Below are 13,876 nucleotides of genomic sequence, written 5' to 3'. Positions count from 1 at the left end.
AACTGTGAAATCACCAGAGCAAAACGCAATAAATCTCTGCCTGTAATTCCTATTTGCACACAGAGTCATGTTTTCACATTAGTCCCAAAACGAAATTTCTTTGCCAATTTAAATGCACACTTACTGCTCTTTTTTTTTGGCAAGTGAAAATCTTTTACAGACTGACACATTATGAATCCACTTTTTAGATTTTTTTAAATGCACATGTCCAGACTGCTTTTTCAGACCACCACCATGTGTATCCTCGGTGACTGCCTACACTCCAGCAAGGGCAACCAGCCTTAGTGATGCTGAATGTATTTGCATTACAGACTGAAACCTCAAAACCCCACTCGCTTCTAAATACTGTGCATGATTATACATGGAAAGGAGCTGGGTGTGTGCTAAGAGTCTGCTTCTTCCCCCAAAAAATCGCTCCCCCTTTTTCCTACTAATGCAACTGTGAAATCACCAGAGCAAAACGCAATAAATCTCTGCCTGTAATTCCTATTTGCACACAGAGTCATGTTTTCACATTAGTCCCAAAACGAAATTTCTTTGCCAATTTAAATGCACACTTACTGCTCTTTTTTTTTGGCAAGTGAAAATCACTTTTACAGACTGACACATTATGAATCCACTTTTTAGATTTTTTTAAATGCACATGTCCAAACTGCTTTTTCAGACCACCACCATGTGTATCCTCGGTGACTGCCTACACTCCAGCAAGGGCAACCAGCCTTAGTGATGCTGAATGTATTTGCATTACTGACTGCAACCTCAAACCCTTAAAGTATTCCTTATTTTTACCAGTACACCTTAATTTATCATGAAAAAATAGTCCATATTATTTTACATGTTCCTCACATTTAAATTTCTCCCAAAACAGAAAATAATAAACACAACTTCTACAAAAGGAATTCCAATTCTATTATTCATTTCTTAATTTACCATATACATCCCCTCTCAAACTCATAACTCACCTTTAAAATTAGTTAGTTGTGAAAGAAATGTGGCACTCAAACAGCAGATTATCAGAGCCAGGATCTCTGTTCTCTACACCTCTCTCCTCTCAGCAGAACCAGAAAATGGCAAAGTTTCCCTCTATTTTTCCACACATATACATGTAAGTTTCAAATCTCAGTGCTTCCCCCTTTTTTTCAAATGTAATCACACATTTCTATTGGTTGAAAACCAACCCTTTTCCAAAAGTACCCTTCCCCCAACTTGACTTCTGCCTAGTACCCTTCCCCCAACTTGACTTCTGCCTGCTACCATAGCAACAGCTCATGGAACACTGCTGTGTGGAGTCAGGTCAGAAGTTCGCCAAACAATGTTTTAATTCCACAGAGCAAGAGTGCTTGACTTTTCAAACCTTACAGCAAATCCATAGTACTGTTCTTTGGTAACACATTTTTCTGTACCAATACAAAACATGCTTCTATAAATTTACACATACAGCCTAGTTTTTAGTGTAGAATGGTATGAAACAGCCAATCAGTTTTTTTTTTTATTTAAAAATATGTATGCCTCCATTTCCAAACTGTTTTTCATTTCTTTTTCCCATTCTACTGAATTACACCTCCTGAGTGCATCCAGATCTCCTTTGAAGATGTTCACAGTGTGGATTGTAGGGCACAGCTATGTCTTCTGGAGTGAAAAGTTTGCAGAGAAAACAGATATGGTGAGAGACCTTGCTTTACCAAATGTAGACATTAAATGGATTGGTCAGAGAGGGTTAAAGTGGCACCAATTGATGCCATTGGTGAAATCCTTCATGCAAAACCAACACCCTGACCTCATAATATTGCACTGTGGTGGCAATGACCTAGGCACTTTGACTGGGGTAGGTCTGGAAATGCTTATGAAGGACACCTTTGCACAACTGTTTTCTCTTTTCCCTAAAACTGCCTTTGTGTTTTCCAACATATGCCAAAGGCAAAAATGGAACTGGTCCAATCATTTCTGTCCGCAAATTGACAAAGCAAGAAAGCACGTCAACAAATCTGTTTCTGCTTTCCTCCGTGACTATGGTATGGGTGCCATTTACCACAACAACTTGCGTTATGACATGCAAGACATTTATAGAGGAGATGGTGTGCACTTCAATGATGAAGGGAACAGAGTCTTCCTCTTGAACCTTAGACTCTGCATCGGTACTTACTTGTAGGTACCAATAAAAAATCACTTCATAAACACAACGGCTCTTTTTAGAGCCCCCTAATATCTAAACACTTAAATCTGTATTTCATTTCTTTTATTTTTTTTTTTTTACCGTACGCGTACGGTGAGCTTACCGTACGCGTACCCCGTGATTTTTTAAAAAATCAATAAATATTTTCTTTGTACTTTTCTGTCCTTCTTTGACCCCCTCACAAATGTAAGGGGGTCTGTAACTCTCCTCCTTGCCCCCTTTTCTTGTTTTCACTCTTTTTTTTCTGAGTGAAACACACAAAATGGCGGCCGCCGCTTCCTGGTTTCGGCCGATTCGAATGTTTACTAAGATCTAAGAGCCAATCAGAATCGCGCTCGCGCACGCCACCGTACGCGTACGGTAAGCTTACGGTAAGCGTACCGTAAGCTGGCTCAGATATATATATTGATTTAAAGGCTATTTTCTCAGAATCTACTGAACAGATTTACACCAAACCTACAAAAGGCACTTCCTTGACCTAGGGACTACCTCTCTGCCAAATTTCTAGTAATTCTGTTCAGCCGTTCGGGCTGTAGCCCTGTCTAAAGGTCCTATGGAAAAATGCATGGGAAAAACGCGTTTTGGGACCCCCCTTTTATCTCAGCCCCCGCTTGAGGAATCCCCCCGAGACTTTCAGGGTAGGAGCGGAGCGTAGCGCCCCACCTATTTTGAGAAATTCGCGAGGATTCATCAACCGGCGCCAAAGTTATTCAAAATAGAATGTTGCGGATTTCCTATGGAAAAGGGGTCCTAACTATAACTACCTACTGGCGACCGCCAGTAGGTAATATATATATATATATATATTGTGTGCGTGACGGCATAATCTGGGAAGTTTCTTTGATATATATATATATATATATATATATATTCACTGAAAAAACCATAGGTTTCAGCGGCGTTATAGTTAGCTGGACTTTTCACTCGTACAAAACCATAGAAATTCCCCCGTTATAGTTAGTTCAGCTAACTATAACTCGCGCGCCCGCAATGCACTGCTGATGACGTCACATATTACATCACTCATGACATGGTCAGTGACATCACTCATGACATCACTGATGACATCTCAAATGACATCACTGATGACATCATCCAGTGAATGTGTGTTTTTCTGAAAATTACATATGTTTTATATATGTATATCTCAACGTCGATGGAAGAATAAATGGGTATATAAGTGTCTAAATGGATGATCTGTTTTTGAAAAATTGATTGTATAACTGACTGATTAAGTGTATCTTAGTGAATACATGGCTTAGTGAGTAATGTTTAAATATGTAAATATCTGTATCAGTCTCTCACTTTGTGTATAAGTGGCTGCATGGGTTGGTGAGTAGCTACATGAGTGTCTATATAGGTTATTAGTTATTTTTTTGAGTATCAGTATAAGTGTCTGATGTCTGTATGGTTCGGTGGGGGGTATTGCGTGGCGCATAGGTGCATGAATGAGTGACTCACTGTTTGTATGTGTTGAAGACAGCATGTGTGCAGGACTGTATGGGTGGATGAGTGTGTACATGGGTGTGTTAGGGAGTGAATGGCTGTCTCAATAGTGTCTCTATGAGTAACTACATATGTTTTAAACTAGTATATGTGACTATTGGTGTATATAGGTGAGTATATGTGAGAGTGAGAGATTGAAAGAGTTCCTGTATGAATAAGTATGTGTTTCTATAAGTGATTGTTAAAAAGACAAAGTATGTGTAAGTTTCTGTAGAAGTAAGTGTGGTGGTGTGTGTATAACTGTATATGCAGGTAAACAGATGTTTGATTCTTTATTAGCATGAGTGACTATGTGTGTGAGTAACTTTATGGATGAGTGGCGTTGTGTAACAGGATGTATAGGTGTATGAGTACATATGATGAGTGAGTACATGTATGAGTGACTGTATAGGACTGTTGGTGAATGAGTGGACGTGGATGTGGATCTTACAATTACTGAATAGGTTGTTGTAACTGGTATTGGTATGTCCATTGTTTTGAAAATTTTAATTTCTATTTTTGAATGTGTGTATCAAAGGTTATATTAGGGGGAGAGGAGGTCTGCCACTCTATCACAAGGATGATGTCATCAGTGATGTCATCAGTGATGTCATGAGTGATGTCACTGACCATGTCATGAATGATGTAATATGTGACGTCATCAGCAGTGCATTGCGGGCGCGCGAGTTATAGTTAGCTGAACTAACTATAACGGGGGAATTTCTATGGTTTTGTATGAGTGAAAAGTCCAGCTAACCATAAGGCCCCTGAAACCTATGGTTTTTTCAGTGAATTTCTAAGGTTTTTTAAATGCTAATTCCTAGCTATAACGTGCCTGAAACCTATGTGTTTTTTCAGTGAATTTCAAAGGTTTTTTAAATGCTAATTTCTAGCTATGCCTACAGAGATAGGACATGTGAAGAAAGAAGGAAAAACGCACAGAAAGAAAAAAAAGAAATGCAGAAAGAAGCAACAGAAGTCCTCAAAGACGAAGAAAAGTGCAGGAAGAAGTATAACGTGCAGAAAGAACAAACAGAAGAGCAGAAACAAGCCTTGTTGCAAAATCATCCTGTACCCTCAACTTTTTCAGACGGATACTGGTGGTAACTGAGTCTGACTAACCAGTCCTAGAGCCAGTGCTATGTTAAAAGACACTCAGAATACAGTGAAAACACCTACATACACTAGGGCACACTATGTGTTGGGGTCCCCCTATGATTAGCATGACCTCCTCTGTAAGCCCCTAGTATATAATAGGGCAGGGGATTAAAACTACCTCTTAAAACGCACCACAGGCCGTGTTTGAACACGTCACCTCATGCCCCGTCCCCTCCCTTCACCACTGTGTAAACACGCCCTGTAGCCGTTTTAAGTTGGGAGATTAAGTCCCCTCGAATCCTGAGGGTCCCTTGGGTCCATCTAGACCACTAGGTACCTCCAGTAAGCGCCACAGAGCTGCATTGCAGAGAGGTGTAAAAAGTGGCACGGCCTGCACCACCTCTCTGCAACGCAGAGCAGTGGTGCTTACTGGAAGCACCTGGTGGGCTAGTTGGACCCAGGGTCCCTCAGGATTGAAAGGGAATTATTTCCCCAACTTAAAAACGCGCCACAGGGCCTGTGGGCGTTCTGAGTTGAGAGATTAAGTCCCCTTGAATCCTAAGGGTCCCTAGGGTCAAACTAGCCCACTAGGTACCTCGAGTAAACGCCACAGTGTTGCGTTGCATGGAGGTGTAAGAAGGGGCGTGGCCTCAGAACACCTGTCTGCAACGCAGCTCCCTGGCGCATACTGGAGATACCTGTTGTGCTAGTTGGCCCTCAGGGACCCTCAATATTGAAGGGGAATTAATTCCTCAACTTACAACTGGCCAGGGGGCGCGTTTGCAGAGTGCTGCAAGGAGGGGGCATGGCCTCCGGCGCGATGCCAGTCTTTTATTTATTTATTTTTAAGAAGGAGGGCTGTGTGGCCCCCTTTCTTTTTCTAATTTATTAGACCTGGGGACCCCATCCCCCAGGGCCTGCACCCTAATTTGTTTTGTTGAAAAAAATTAATTTGGCCCTCCCAGGGCCTTAATCGGCCCCGGGGACCCCAACCCCCTGGTCATGGCCTTTTATTTATTTTTTTATTCTTTAGGAGGGGGGCTGTGTTGCCCCCCTCCTCAGGCCACTTATGGCCCCGGGACCCCATCCCCCGGAGCCGGCCTTTGTTTTTTATTTATTTTTTAAAATATATATTTATAGAAACACCTAGGACATGCTGGACAAACCGCATGTACCTATCACCATGACGATTTGCGTGATATTCATTAAAAGGCGACTATGCATACAATGAATCCACGTAGAATGTATTCACACCGCTAGTGAAGCTCTGACATGTCTGACACCCTACCGTGCCTAATCCCGGCGCCCCCGCTGGTGGGTACTCTCCAAGTAGACACCCTTGTCGTTTATTTATACAAACATGGGTAGCTATTGACGGGCACATTTAATACACATGCACACCAAGCCATTCAAAGGGGATTCGACAAAAATTCGACCAAACTATGCAAGAAACCCCCTCACGGTTAATAAAACACACATCCACTGCCGGATGTGTAATACTTTTTATTTTACTCTCTGGAAAGGAGACAAACCTCACTTGAGAGTCACAGCGTGCTCCTGGCTGAGCCCAATGCTGTGTTACACCCACCAGTGCCCGCCGAGTGCCACACACCTCTGTGTTGTATTCCACCAGCTAGTGCGTATGCTATGACACTCTCTAGCCCATGTGCACTGTAACACCACCCCGTGAATATGTCATGCCACACTTGCCTTCGCATGGGTTATATTGCCCCATCTAACGTACCTTCCTCGATGCCTATGTTATAAAGCACAGCGCTATGCCATACATATTACAATCTGGGATCCATATCTTTGTCACAGTGCATATGCAATGTTACACTACCCAGCACATATTTTATATTACAACTTTAGAGACTACTTAGGTTACACAACACTGCCAAGTGCATATTACACTCCAAGGCGCATATCACATAGCAAGCGCTAGTGCCTGTGCTATCTCGCGCTCTCCAATGAATCTGTCATTGCGCACAATGTATTGCATATTATATTTCACGCCCCGGTTCATCTTATATCACACTTTTTGGTGCATAGTTTATACCATATACTAAATCTAGTTTTCATTTTCAATCGTGCTCTCAGGACTATGTTCTATATACCACTGCGTCCACCTACCCTTTTCACGGGCATTACATTTTGCGATGGGGGTGGAGAGTCAGGGGATGTTTCTGCCAAGTGAGCCCGGAGTCACAGTCCCAAACGTCCTCTTCTTCCTGAATAAAAGTGAGATTATGCTGCATACTTGTTCATATTTTAAGTAGTTCGCACAGACACACATTTTAAAAAGAATAAAGTTCCTAATACCCACCTTAGCTTCCTGCCCCATCCACCTCCTCCCTATCCTCTGTTGTCTGAATCCATGGACTAGCCTCCTCCCTCCTGCCATGCATGGTCTGATGTGCTGCCACTGCCCTGCATTTAGCATGATGTACCAGTCCACTAATCCTGCCCTCCATTGCCCAATTCTATGGCCCATCATTGACCTCCTGCTTAGCCTCTGTGCTTTGCTTGCTGCCCCTATTCTCCTTCCCTCTGCCCTCCGATGTCTTTGTGCATGCCCCTGCTCCATCCTTTTTGACCACCATGCTCCATGGACCTGCCACTCCTATCTACTCTGAGTGTTCTGTTGAGCTGCCACTCCCCTACCACCTGCCTAGCATTGTCAGATGACTGTAACCTGTCCCTGCCACCTCCACCCTGCCTGTCCACATGCCATGCCCCTATCCCCTTCCTCCTGTCCTCCATGGTCCATTTTACTGCCACACCCTTCTGCCCTTCCTGGTCTGTTGTGATGCAACTGCTCCTCCTGCCTGCCCCGCGCGGTCTGTTGTGAGGCCCCTTCCCCTGAACTCTCTTGTCTGTGCCCAGGTCCTGACCCTCCCTTCTATCCTCCATGGTCCTTTGTGCATACCCCTGCACCCTCCTTCTTGCCCATCATAGCCATTGTACTGCCACTAACCCTCCCGCTTGCCATGCATGGTCTTCTGTGCTGCCATGGCCCCTCCCACCTTCCCTGTGTGGTCAGCTAGCTGCTCCTGACCCCCTCCCACCTTCCCTCCATGGTCTGTGTGTATGCCAACATAGTCTCACTGATGCTCTCCATGGTGTGTCTTGTTTCTAGTGCCCATCCTGCCTGACCTCCATGGTCATCTTGCTGCTCCTGTCCTGCCCCCTTGCCCCCAGCCCTCTGTTTCCATGTGCAGACAGACCCCTATTCCCTCCCTCCTGGCTTGTCAGTTCCATTGTAATGCCCCTGATCCGTCCCTCCTGCCCTTTATGGTCTGTTATGCTGCAGCTACCATTGCCTCTTTCCCCTCTGTTGTCTGTTGTCCATGTGCATGGTACTGTCCCCTCCCTATTGCTTTCTATGGATTGTTGTGCTGCACTCCCGTCCCGCATGCCCTGTGTGGTGTATTGTGCTGCTGCAAACCCTGATGCCTGCCCTGTAGGGTCAGTTTGGTACACCTTTCAATGTCCCTCCTGTCCTCTGTTATCCGAGTCCATGTCCCTACCCCAATTCCTCCTGCCTACCATGATCCAATGTACCATACTTGCGAACATTTTGAACTTGGTAAGAGGGAGATTTTGAAATAAAACTTGGGTATTGATTTTCCCCTTTGAGTTACATTGAAAAAGAGAAGATTGTAGACAGGAAACAGATCAAGTAAAGCCCATTTGATCTTAAAAACATTGGACGTTTCCTGGCTGAAACGGGTCTGTTGGCATGTGTGGTTGTATGACCACTGCCTCTTCCTTCTGCCCACAATGGTCTATTATATTGCCACAGCCTCTCTTGCCAGTCCTGTATTGTTGGTTTGTTGCCCCTGCCCCCCTTTCCACTGCCCTCCATAGTCTGTTGTGCTGCCACTGCCCTTCCTGCCAGCCTAGTGTGGTCAAATTGTTTCCTCTGCACTCTCCTACCTGCCTTCAATTTTCAGAGTCTGTGCCCCTGGCCTCTGCCTCTCAACAGTATCCCAATGAACAACTAGATTGCTAACATTCTATATTTATTACAAAAGTGTGGAATGCATGACGTCATCTTGATGTAATCAAAACTGTAATGCCTAGAGCATTTCCTTTAGAAATTACATATATGAGAGGGTCCTTTTTGCATCAAAATTATGGTTAGTGCTCTAAAAAACTAAAATGAGGACATATTTTCTGAGTTTTCAAATAGCGACAGAGAACTTTTAAATTATTTGTAATCTTAGTTTTTTTATCCAGTTGACCACTTGATTAAATGTTGCATCCAAGGGGAGAGGGTGTGGTGTTACTTCCAGAGCTGCAGACTTTGCAACTGGGGAACCAGGTTGGAGTTTCTGCTTCATCTCAACATTCTGTGATTCTGGTCAAATCACGTAATCTCCCCATGTCTACAACCAAAATGAATTTGATCTAGTGTGATGTAACCAATCTTCATGTAAAGCACTCCAATACCTGACAAGTCTGCACTATATAAAACTGCAAATACACAAAAAATAAGTGTTTTGTACACTCCTGTCATTGGGCTACATTTGGGCTACATCTGGGTGATATTCGGGCTACATTTGGGCTCTTTTGTCTCTGGTGGCCATTTTAGGAGATTTATTTGTTATGAAGTTTCCTAATTTCCTCATTTACTGCAGTCTCCTCAGTAGGAAATGCTTTCAGTTTTTTACTTTGATTCCATCAAGAAGGTATTCAGATATGTCACACATTTGCCATAAATTCTGAATGTTAGCACTCTAGTTGCTCATTAGATCACTGTAGTAAAGCTACTGCTCACCATGGAAGTCTGCTGCTAGTATTAGAAGTGCATGTTTCAGTCTGCATATCAGAATTTTTTAATGAAATAGAAGAGGATTTGAGAAGTCACTCAAAATGTGCCCTAATTTTTCTTTCTTCAGCACTAATCATAATTTCTATGGCAAAATGAACCCCCTCATTGTGTTCCTTTTTAAATTAAATGTTTTAAGTGTTACCAGTTTATTCCAATCAAGATGGCTTCAGGTGTGCCATACTTTTGTCATAAGTAAGACAGTAAGCGCTCTAGTTGTTCTTAAGAACACTCTGGGACATTCTGTAATTGGGCTATACTTGGGCTACTTCTGGGTGATATTTGGGCTACATTTGGGCTCTTTTGTCTCTGGTGACCATCTTGGGAGATTTATTTGTTATGAAGTTTCCTAATTTCCTCATTTACTGCAGTCTCCTCAGTAGGAAATACTTTCAGTTGTTTACTTTGATTCCATCAAGAAGGCATTCAGATGTGTCACACATTTTCCATAAATTCTGAATGTTAGCACTCTAGTTGCTCATTAGATCACTGTAGTAAAGCTACTGCTCACCAGGCAAGTCTGCTGCTGGTATTCAAAGTGCATGTTTCAGTCTGCATGTCAGAATGTTTTTATGAAATAAAAGAGGATTTCAGAAGTCAAAATGTGCCCTAGTTTTTCTTTCTGCAGCACTAATCATAATTTATATGGCAAAATGAACCCCCTCATTTTGTTCCTTTGTCAATTAAATGTTTTAAGTGTTACTACTTTATTCCAATCAAGATGGCTTCAGGTGTGCCATACTTTTGTCATAAGTAAGACAGTAAGCGCTCTAGTTGTTCTTAAGAACACTCTGGGACATTCTGTCATTGGGCTATACTTGGGCTACATCTGGGTGATATTTGGGCTACATTTGGGCTCTTTTGTCTCTGGTGGCCATCTTGGGAGATTTATTTGTTATGAAGTTTCCTAATTTCCTCATTTACTGCAGTCTCCTCAGTAGGAAATACTTTCAGTTGTTTACTTTGATTCCATTCAGAAGGCATTCAGATATGTCACACATTTTCCATAAATTCTGAATGTTAGCACTCTAGTTGCTCATTAGATCACTGTAGTAAAGCTACTGCTCACGAGGCAACTACTGAACAGATTGACACCATATATGCAAAAGGCACATGCCTGACCTGAGGACCACTTCTTTGCCAAATTTCAACTAATTCTGTTCAGCTGTTCGGGCTGTACCTTGGACTAAAGGTCCCTATGGAAAATTGCATGGGGAAAACTCGTTTTGAGACCCCCCTTTTTTCTCAGCCCCCGCTTGACGAATCCCCCCGAGACTTTTAGGGTAGGAGTGGAGCAGAGTGCCCCACCTATTTTGAAAATTTCGCGAGGATTCGTCAACCGGCGCCAAAGTTATTCCAAATAGAATGTTGTGGATTTCCTATAGAAACACGGTCCTAACTATAACTAACTACTGGCGACCGCCAGTAGATAATATATATATATATATATATATAGCAGTCAACCTTTCCTTGAACGATCCGCTTAGTCCTGGATCAAGAAGGGGTCGGACTCCAGTAAGTTGTACCTAATTCAATTTATTTTTTGTTTGTGCGCTCTGCCGCCATGACGCGTTTCGGGCTCAACAGCCCTTGATCACATGACGAACCCCTCGTGAAAGTCCCTTTTAAAGTGACAGTGCATAATTGTTTGCCATTGACATAGAAGAAAGATTTTACCATGGTGTGGATGCTTTCAACATACTAAATCTAGTCATGGTTACTTCTTGTAAATGTAAAATACAATACTAGACTTGTTCCTCATTGCTCATGATTTATACAGTAATATAGTGTGAGGCTTGAGCTATTGGCTCATATAACGCTCAGTGCATTTGTGAATGTATAAATACATAAATAAACTGCACATATAAAACCAGAGCAATACAAATGGTAAAAAGCATGTTAAAAACAAGGTTTGTTAAAAAAATTCATTTTAAGCAATTGCTGAGCAGCATGGTATTATTCTAATTGTGCAAAACGGCCAGTAAAGTGCATAATTGTGCAAAATAGTGCAATGGAATCACCTGTGCATTTGTCCAATTGTTTTCAAAGAATTTTTTTCTCTATAAAGCGTGATTCATAGGAATGGAATGTAGGTCAAGGGAAAAGATAAAAACGGGGAAAAGAGGGGGAGAGAGAAGTGGCGGAAGGAAAATTGCAAATATGTTTAAAAATAGCTGTGTTGTGTGTAGATAACATTATCTTTCAGTGGAGAGCCTTGGACGAAGAAATCTATATTATTTAAGTTTCTTATTTGCTCAGTTAGCTATAGATTTCTTACAACCACGTATAGAGATCTTCCGTGGTGTTAAGCCCCTGTGGGCTTTTGCTGTCCAATTCCAATATGTATTTAGTCTCCAGTTTTCTGAGGAGGGCCTCACGATCACCGCCTCTTCTGAGAGGCGGAATGCAGTCAATTGCAAAATATTTAAGGAATTGTATGTTGCTTGCGTGGCAATCCCTGAAATGTCGGGCCACCGGATATGAGGTGTCTATATTGGTAATTGCATGTAGGTGTTGGAGAATTCTCTTGTGGACCTGCAGCTTTGTGGATCCAACATACTGCAGTCCACAAGAGCACTCCAACACGTAAATGGCAAATTCCGTTTTGCAAGACATGTTTTTGGTGATCATGTGTGGTTTTTCCTCAAAAGGAGTGATGAATGATGTTTTGTTTATTGCGTGTCTACAAGCTTGACAGGTTGGGCACTTAAAAAAACCTCTACGTTTAGTTAGCCAGTTTGTTATAGATTTAATTTCTGGACTGCTGTTAACCAAGAAATCGCTAGTGGATGGTGCCCTTCTGAAAGTAATGGTCGGGTTGGATGGAATAATCTCATTCAATTGTGTGTCTAGGTGTAGCAAATACCAGTTGTTCTTAATGATTTTGCTGAGGCTGTCTTTTTGTTTGTTATACGTTAGGATTAGTCTTATCTCATCTATTTTGTTGGTACCAGTTTGACTGCTCATAGATTTAGTTTTACTGTTTGATGGTTTGAATAGTAAATCCTCCCTACTCATGGACCTAGTCTTTTGTATAGCCTCCTCAATAGTTTTAATGCTATATCCTCTTTGTATGAATCTATTTTTGCTTTCTTGTTGTGCAATTGCTAGGTCATTTTCAGTACTGCAGATTCTTCTAATCCTTAGCATCTCACCATATGGGATGCTGTGAATAGTGTGTTTAGGGTGAAAGCTTGAGGAATGTAGCGTGGTGTTGCCTGCAGTGGGTTTGCGATACAGTTTTGTCTGAAGCTGGTTATTCGCTACATATACCTTCACATCAAGAAAACAAACCTCAGTAGTGTCAATAGTACTGGTAAAATGCAAATTGAGATTATTGTCGTTAATGTCATCTATAAACCTCAGAGCTTCACTTTCACTGCCACACCAAATTATGAAAAGATCGTCAATGTAACGCATCCATTTTATCACATAATTAGTCATTGTTATAGCATGTGTGGTTTTTAAAACAGTCTCTTCCCAATAGCCCATATGGAGGCAAGCATAACTTGGTGAAAAGCTAGCCCCCATGGCTACTCCTCGTAGTTGCTGGTAGATTTGTTGATTAAACATAAAAAAATTGTTGTTTAAACAAAAATGGATAAGACTGATCAACATTTTATTGTGCTGATGGAATTGGATCAGTCTATTTGATAAGAAATATTCCACCGCTCTCAGTCCATCTTTATGATTGATTGAAGTGTAGAGGTTAGCAACGTCCAAGGTTATTAGAAGATAATTGTCATTCCACTGGAAATTGTATATTTGCCTAAGGAAATCAGATGTGTCTTGGACCCATCTGTCAGGGGGTCCCTGAAGGATCCCGAACGCAGAATTTTTAAAAAAAATTTTTTTTTTTTTAAATCGCGGGGTGCGCGCACTGTGCGCGCACGGTGAAACCCCCCCCCCAAAAAAAATACGTAGTTTATTGTAAAATAAATATATTAAAAAACATAATAATACATAAATAAATTAGCATTTTAAAAAACGTACAAATTCACTGAAAAAACCATAGGTTTCACACACGTTATAGTTAGGAATTAGCATTTAAAAAACCTTGCAAATTCACTTAAAAACCATAGGTTTCACACATGTTATAGTTAGGTGGATATTTCACTCGTAAAAAACCAATGAAATTCCCCCGTTATAGTTAGTTCAGATAACTATAACTCACGCGCCCGCAATCCACTGCTGATGACGTCACATATTACATCACTCATGACATGGTCAGTGGCATCACTCATGACATCACTGATGACATCATCCTTGTGATAGAGTGGCGGTCG

The sequence above is a fragment of the Triturus cristatus genome, chromosome 4_2 (genome assembly GCF_964204655.1).
Source record: "Triturus cristatus chromosome 4_2, aTriCri1.1, whole genome shotgun sequence".
Lineage (NCBI taxonomy): Eukaryota > Metazoa > Chordata > Amphibia > Caudata > Salamandridae > Triturus > Triturus cristatus.
This window is presented reverse-complemented; position numbering follows the sequence as displayed.